Source organism: Streptopelia decaocto, assembly GCF_964273445.1.
Source record: "Streptopelia decaocto genome assembly, chromosome: 6".
Classification (NCBI taxonomy): domain Eukaryota; kingdom Metazoa; phylum Chordata; class Aves; order Columbiformes; family Columbidae; genus Streptopelia; species Streptopelia decaocto.
This window is the reverse complement of record NC_138660.1, coordinates 4044679-4053518: the sequence shown is the minus strand read 5'-3', so window position 1 is coordinate 4053518 and position 8840 is coordinate 4044679.

Sequence of the window (8840 nt, the reverse complement as noted above, 5' to 3'; positions counted from 1 at the left end):
AGGCTGATGCTTCCACACTGTTCCCAGCCCTTTTTAATGAAAGAAATGATGAAGCAGGTGCTGCTGTGCTGTATGCCCAGAGCCCTCAACAGGCAGGTTAATCCTTTGTGTTTGTGCTTGTCAGAGAGAACTAGAAAATCACTGACTGTTTTCAACATCTGATTTGAACAGTTTTCCTTTCCCAGCCCTCTTTTTTTGGAAAGAAAAACAAAATGCTTACAATAACACCTCTAAGAAACTTTGGGAAACAAGCTTACTTCATTGCACTAGTGAGCTCTTTGGTGATGATTTAAACGCAGTTTTAAATGTTTAGGTTTGACACACTTCAAGTTCTCTTTCTTGTGTAGAGTTCTTTTTTTCTCTCCAAGACATGGTGGTGGAACTGATATCCTAACTAGAAGAACAAAAAGAGCATCCAACTCAATGCAGTTCTGTAACTTTTATTGCTTGTTTTTCTGTTGCAAATAGAATAAACGTAATGTGAAAGCTTGCTGCTTATGGTTATGGATGTGGTTTTTTCTACTTCTCTATAGTATGAATACAATATGCAAATGGTTGTGTGTGTGGTTATAACATCCATTATATATTAAAAGATTAATAGAGACACACCTATTTTTTAGTAGTCTGGCAGATTCTACATTTCTGTCTCTTTTTTGCCTTTTTAATGTGCTTTCCAGGGACTCTCAGTATAACAGACATTGATGTAAAAGGCTCCTTGGTGGGCAGGTGGGTTTACTGGTTTTGGTGCTTACACAGTACAAGAATGGGTGAACCTGGCAAGAATTAGATTGGATTATTGGAGGGATTTTGAGGACTCTTGTATTATCTTAGGAGCAAATGTTTCCGTTCTGTCCTTTCAACTAAAGAAAATACACGATTCATGATTTTTGTTTGCGCTGTTTAAATATAAGTATTCCAACACTCTCAGCTTTTTCCCCCCCATGTTTATTTTTCTTAAGAACTTGGTGTGAGACCCAGGAAAAATCTGACTTCACCACTCTTCTGCTTAGAAACTTGCAAATGTAGTTAGTACTAGATAATGGAAAAATTTGTGGAAGAGGAGAGATAATAACCCTATCTCTGATGGGGAAACTCTACCCATGTATTAAGACTCTGAGCTCTGCTAGCTCCAGTTCATGACAGAATTCTTTCCTCACAGCCAATATTTCTTTGTTTCTTATACCTCAGCGTAATGGCACGTCAAGTGGAGCTGCTATCAGAGCCCATCAAGACTCCTTCGTCATCCTGTTCTCCTGAAATTACCTTTTCCGGTGGATTTACCAAATTGCCTGGCACCAGTGGATGACTCTTACTGGTAAATTTAACTGGTAGCAAGTTGCCAAATATTCTTAGGTCAGTTCCTGTATCTTGGTGTTTTAAATACCAGTTCTTCCTACAGCTTGCCAGAAGACAAATATCCAGCATAATGATAAAAAAATCATGTGAAATTTGTTTTATTCCCAAGCACTATCATTCCAAGATTTTATTTCCCTTGGCTTCCTCCAGGTATCTTAGAGCATTTTAGGGAAGGTCGCAGATTCGCTGCTTAAGTAGCGTCAGGTTGGCACTATCCAGCCAGGGTGCTGGGCTGTTGTGCCAGTTTCTGATGGGCATATATGTAACTCTTAATATGAAACAGCCGTGTTTCCATGACCATTAATGAGCAGACCTACAGTGTAAAAGAAATGTGCCTTGTTCTCAAAATACAGACAAAGTTAACAGCTGTTAACTTCAGCTGAATGCTCATTTCTAAAGTACTTTCCTGTGAGTCCATGAGATATTTTAATTGGCTGCTGCTTGGCTGGCTGCCTAATAATGTCTAATGTTGTTATATATATATATATATATATATATACATATATGTTTTTATAGAAGGGGCACTCATCCAAATAGTCAAGCTACAGAAAGCACGGGAAGTGCTGTCTACTTTCTGCTCATGCAGTTGGCTGTACACATGAGAATGTGTTAACATTGCAAAGTGAGAATTGATATTTTTCCTATTTGTGTTTAATTTAGCCCGTTATTGCAATGAATGAATTACCTTGAAAACACTGTTCTTGACTCTACTTGTGCTGCACTGTGAAGGTCTCTGGTATGTATTCTTGGACTCTGCCTCTAACAGAGCAGAGCTCTGTTCTGTGGTTTGATTCTAACCTTTAATGGACTTTAAGATGCTGTCATTTGCTGCATCTCATTTATAAAAATTAAGGGTTGTTCTTTCCTCCATCATAATATGACTTACATGCATCTCATTAAATTATCAGAAATGCATAAAACCAATTAGTTTTAATTTTTCTGGACCAGGGAAAAATACATCTGTCTTTTTCATTTGAAAAATGAATTTGCAAATTGCAAGGCATCAACACAAGGGCATTTGTAAATTATTTTGGTCGAGAGAAGTGTTCCATGACTTTCTATTTAATTAGGATTAATTAGGTTGTTGAATATGCTTATGCTTTTTGTACAGGAGGGAAACATGATAATCTACTTAATATTACAGATCAGTTAACAAGCACAAGAAATGGAAGCCTCAAAAAAAAAAACAAAACTAATTTTCAATATATTGAGCAAACTAAGGAGTTCATTCCCTACTTCCCATGGGCAGGCAAGGTGTTCAACCCTGCCCAGGAAAGCTGCGCTTCGTCATGTTACTTGGGAAGACAAACGTTGTAACTCTGAATGTCCCCCCTTCCTTCTTCTTCCCCCAATTCTTATAGAGAACGTGACATCGTATGGCATGGAATGTCCCTTTGGCCGGTGGGGTCAGCTGTCCTGGCCGTGTCCCCTCCCAGCTTCTTGTGCACCGTGTGAGAAGCTGCAAAGTCCTTGGCTGCTATTAAGCAACAACTAACACATCAGTGTCTTATCGACTTCATTCTCGTTCTAAATCCAAAACACAGCAGTAGAACAGATACCAGGAAGAGAATTAACTATGTCCCAGCTGAAACCAAGATAGACATCTTCAGTTTCTCATCTGACTAGAAGACCAACCATGACTATATTTTAAAGGAAGGTGCCTGTCTAGCTTGGAAACCCATATAAATGAGAAATAGGAGGTGGAGAAAGTGTAGGACAAGCTTTGCTAGAGGTTTCGAACAAAACCAGTTTAAGTAGCTGTTGGGGGAGAAGTAGTTGTAGTCTTTAAATGGGGGTTTTTTGAGTCCGAACCTCAGTTCTGTGTCCTGATGGGTTTGTCTGCAGAAAATCTATTTCCTTTGCTTTATGTCTGTGCTCCCTGTAGCTCTGTGCTCGCTCTTCCCCCAGCAAGGTGAGGTTACAAGGGAGCTCATCTGAGCAGATGTGTCTCAGGAACATGACCGGCTCCTTCCATTGTGAAGAAGCCCAAGAGCACAAGGTCTGGAAGGAAATAGTCCCTGAGCTGGTGTCTGTGTCACTGTGACCTGGAGATGTCACAGACTCACTGCTCGGGCAGTGAAAAAAAAAATATACCATTTTGGTTGAGTACAACATTAAACTTCAATTTCAATGTAGATATTAAACAAGCTAATTAGATTTTTCAGTTTTGAAGCTGGAAAGCTTCATAGCCAATATGGAAAGACTTGCTAAATTAAATAGACTTGAACTTGCTCTGTTTGTATGGAATATTTTTGCTGGTTTGCATTTTTAACAGAGGTATTGAAGCAACCGCAGGCGTTTTCTGCTAAGAACCGGTTAGATCATGAAATTAAGTGGACTGAAGGTTTAAGAGCTTGTTCGACTGTGACATTATTAGACAGGTCAAAGTCAAGATAGAGTAACTAGCAATAATGCTAAATAACATTCATAGTTATGAATATTATTGTTGCTGAATCAGCTTTAATTTTACTGGGAACTTTTTAGGCCTTGTAGACAAGAACCTATTGTCACAGAAAACGTTGGTATTTAACAATATAATTTGTATTGAAAGGGCACTGGAAATCATCCTGGTCTTTTACAAACTGCTTGAAAGAATAAGGAGATTACCGTTCCAAGGAGTTTACAGTTTAAAATGCCGCTCACTTCATCAAAAACCAATACAGAAATTTCATATTACCCTTTTTTTTTTTTTTTGCTATATTGCACTGGGAGCGTGAAGCATCTTTTCCTAATTTAACAAACATTTATAACTTACAACACTTCAAAAAGACAGTGTTTTATAGTTATATGTAATTCCATTCTGCAGCGCAAATTAAAACTTTCTTAACTGTCTTAGATAAGCATCACCAAGTACCATTTCTTGTGCTGAGTAGAGATGACTGTTCCGAAAGTCAAAATAGCTTTCTAGAGAATATTTTGCATGTTAATTTTTCTACCTGAATATATTTGGCAATGTAATTCTGGGAAAGTTTATGAGTTGGCTTATATAACTTATGTGTATAACACTTGAAATACCAATAATCTTAAAGTAAAGCATTTTCTTTCCGCTTCCCTGCAGCGTTTTATACTGAAATGTTAAAGTTGGGATGTGCAACTTCTACATTAATGTCTCTTGTATTGACGTCGTTCCAACAATGTCAAGCTGCAGAAATGAGAATTGTGGTGCAGTACTAGGGCCTTGTGCTAAAACTTGTCTCAGAAGCTGGAGTAGCCCAGCAAGCTCATCAATTTAAAACATGTAGCAAAAGTTATGGGCCACTCCAAGGTATTAACTGTGAAGCAGTTTGCCAAGGCGCAGGAAAATCACTGTCAGACTAAAGCACTGTTTGTCCGGCTCCGTGTTAAGGCTCTTTTACTGCTTTCTGCTGTGCATTTAATATAACATTTAATAGCAGTACATCTAGTGAAGGAGGGTGACTAGGGAAGGAAGATGACAGATGTCCTGTCCAGGAGAAATCTACGGGGAAGGGAAGAGCTCGACTGGAAACCTCTGAAGCCCTGATGATGCTCCTCTGCTTTCCTCTGAAAGATACATCCTAGTGATCTTCAACAAGCCAGAATGATGAGTGGTTTATTGCTCTTCTCTTGGCATCTCCCAGTTCTATTACCACCATCGTTGCCCATCCTAGTTTGGTGTGTGACTGTCCTGAAAGTCTCAGTTTCCACAAAGGTTACCAGTCCTTAAGTTAACTATGCCTTTGAAAATGTTTTATAATCCCTTAAAATATCTCTGTGTGAACGTAAATAAGAAAAGGAAAGGAGCTGAGCCTTGCGAGGCTGGGCATGAGCTTTGTTTCATGGGAAAATGTTTGTCAATTTGGAGTGACTTTCAAAAGCAGACTAAGATTTTCATGTTCTTGGAGAATGGGATTTGAGTCAAAATGAGAGGTTAAATATGGATATAGGCACAAACTTAGGAAATCCAATGGAACAAACCGAAACACTTCTAGAAATTCTTCTGAAAGAAATAGCAAACCAGCAGTGTGCACGTTACTGGCAGCATTTGTTATCTGTATGATGGGGCCATGATGACATGAGCGAATCCTTTACTGACAGAGCTTTTGTGGGTTTGGGTTTTCTGCAGGATTTCACCACAGCATCATCGCTCGTGTTGCAGAGCACCAGGAGTTGTGTGGTTGGTGCCGCTTCATTACGTGTCGGTGACTGTGTCCAGGAGTTCAACAGGTGCTTGAAGAAAAGTGTGCTGGGAACTGCTGAATGTCCTATTGCCATTTCTTCTTTCTTTAAAAAAGGACCATAATCTCACCTTCTTTTGGTCGTATCTGTTCTATATTTGACTCTTCATTTTGATTCAAATTTTGTTGTCTTATAATGTGAAAATCTCTCTGTACTTTAAAAAGTCACTCATAATTTACAAATCAGTTAAACATTTTTTTAATGAATGGCATCCAAGGGTTTGTGCCTGCAAGTATCACTGCATGAAATGGGCTATTTAAAGCAAAACCTTTTTGCTTCAGAGAGAAGAAAAATGCTCTGAATTTGAATGATGTGTCAAAACGTCAACCAAATTGTCACCCGAATGTGGCAGCTCTTCCATTCTTAGCTTCCTGTTATATAAAAGATAACTGAGGAATGTTGTAGCTCTTTTTATTTGTTTTGTTTAGTGAAAGTATATTTTATTAGAAGTGACTTTTTCTGTAATCTCCTTTTACAGTAAACAGCCAAACTTTTATCTACGTTTCTGAATAAACTGCCTGTTTCCAAAATCTTCTGTGTAAAGTATTGTGGGTGTTGAACGCTGTTAGAGATTTATCCCAGTTTCCTCACATATTCTTCTGTGCTTTCCCTTCACGTTCTGCAACTGCCTTTGACCCCTTCCATTTTAGTATTGCTGATCAAGATGCAATCCTCTGCGAGGTAAAGCAAAGAAACTGTTATTGTGTAAACAGTGCAATTCCTTCTCTTTTTCTTTCATCTTCTGTTATAGAAAACATCTACTCCTTGTTCCTCAAACTTTGCTTCTTGTCCTTAATCTCTTCTTTTCCTTCCCTTTGTAGCTGGTAATGAAGAAACGGAAGAGTGAGAAGAAACAAGACGTGGCTGGTTGCAGTGCTGAGTTGGTCTTTAATGGTAAGTTTCCCTTTTCAGGCACTTGCTACAGAAATTTCTGGTCTCCAGGACTGATGTTTCCAGGTCTCTTCCCCCATCCGACCAATCCCTCCACCCCATCCTTTGCTGCAGTCAGGGGGAGGTTTGCCTGATTAAATTTTCTTGGTTCCCTACTGTTAGGCAGTGCCTTGACCTCCATTTCTCTGCAGGCTCTCTGTCTCCAGCCTTTGTTTTGTTCATCAGTGTTTCTCTTTGGTGGGCAGCCCTCAGCAGGGACGTTGCTGGTACCTTCTAAACGCTTCGTATAGATCTCAGGCCAGGAAACAGGAGGAATCGATTGCTATTCTTTTGTGTGTGTGCCAGTCAGGAGCTAAAAGCTCCCACAAGATGCACACAACTCTATTCTTCCCTGTCAGTTTTCACTTGGGAAGATCCATACATTTCCATCAAATGAGAGTGATTTGCTTATTTTGGGTTATTGGAAATGTAGCATCCAGTAGACAAAGCCCTATTAAAATCAGCTTGGCTTTCAGGTTATTTTTTAGATGAGAGGAGTAGGAAAAGGAACAGTAGAGAGAAAAATAGTAGGTGTATTTGTATGGATGCATACACTGTGTGTAGATGACTGTGAAACTAATGAACAGATTCCTATTTTTTCATTTGGGAACTAGATTTAAAATGGAAAGATTACTTATTGTGAGAGCAGCAATGTATTTCTAGATGCTTAAACTTATGTTCAAATATTTTCAGAGAGTGTGTGTATAAAACCATCATAAATGGCCTAACAAAAGCGAATAATTTGTAGCAACGTTGTAGAATATATAGCAGCTTTAATGTTATGACTTTGACCACATTCCCTTATGAAACCTACCTCACTCACCCCAGCTGGGAAGATGGCAAACAAGCCAAGTCTTGCAGAAAAACAGGTACCATGTCTGTGGTTGAGTTTTTGTAGGTAAATGATACTGCTAAATGTGAGTTTTCTGGAGGGTTTGTTGAACTGAATTGACCTTTGTAGCACAGCTTTATTCTCTTTAGCAATCCGCAGGTTTTGAAACAAATCAATAAATTGAGCAGTAACACTTCACAAAGAGCAGATGGTCTTCACCCAGGACTTCTAAGGGAATTAAAATGTGAAATTACCAGGCTGCTGCTGTGGTGTACCACTTAAATCTGCCTCGGTGCAAAAGGAATAGCAGGGAGTAACTATTCCACCAGCCTTTTTAGTGTTTCAGCGTGTAGCTGAATTCAAAGACAAGTAAGTCTGACTTATTAATACAGCATAAGGAACAAGTAAGGTAGTCAGAGGAATGGATAAACTTATGTTGGAAAGTTATCACTGTAACTTATATGAGGATAAACAGGGCCTTGAAGATTGTAGTTCCTTGGAGAAGTTAATGAATATGTTCATGAGGGTAAAAGAATTTACATATTGTGTGTAGATTTTTCCAAAAAGCCTCTTAAAAATTATAAAAAGCTTTTAGGAAATTGAACAAACGTTGGATTAAAGAGCAGGCTTTTTATGCATTTGTAACATTTGAAACTGAAGGACAGGATTATATGTTTTCATATGGAGGACAATAACAACGCCTGAACCATGTAACAAGTGTGGTCTGGAAAGGCAAGTAAATAGGTGACAATTTGCTGCTGATACGAAATGACTCAGAATATTCTAGTTAAAACTGACTGTGGAAGCTTGCAGAAATGATTGGATGACAGAGGAAATTGAATATTGATAAATGAATTACTGTCTGTGGGTGGGAATGAACATTAGTCAAAGTCAGGGATGAGTTTTAAATTTGCAGGCTGGGAAATAATCATTGTCTATAGTTCCTTGAAAATGTAGCTGAATGGCAATCAAGCTGCCACGTATGTGATTCTTTATGTAGATGCTAGTTATGCTACATTGTTCGCTATACAGTGGCACTGTTGATGAAATGTTAGAGGGAGGATTCAAATTCCCTGCCTATACTAGGAACAAATTTCTCTATTAGAGGCCCTGTATCAGCAAGTCTAATCCTCATTTTGCCAGCAGCATGTAAATATATTTTTGTTGGTTGTTTTTTGCTGTTGATACCATGTTTGCGAGGTGCTTCCAGAACATCACTGCTTTAAGAGTCAAGTTGGAACCTTCATCTAACTTCCAGATTAACTTGGATTTTATTAATTAATTTATTTTTGACCTTCAGAAATATATTTATTTTGAGGTAGCATTTTTAGTTTAAATGGATCTTCTCTCTCCGCCAGTGCTTTTCTTTCAATTCATTATACCTAATGAGAGGCAGCAATTAAACCCGAAAGTCAGTACTTTGCTAAACCGATTGAAGACAACACTTTCTTTCAGGAGATCCCCCTTGGTTCTCATAGTAACATCTGACAAATTCACCTTTTTTAGGAATGCAGCTAGGTTTGGT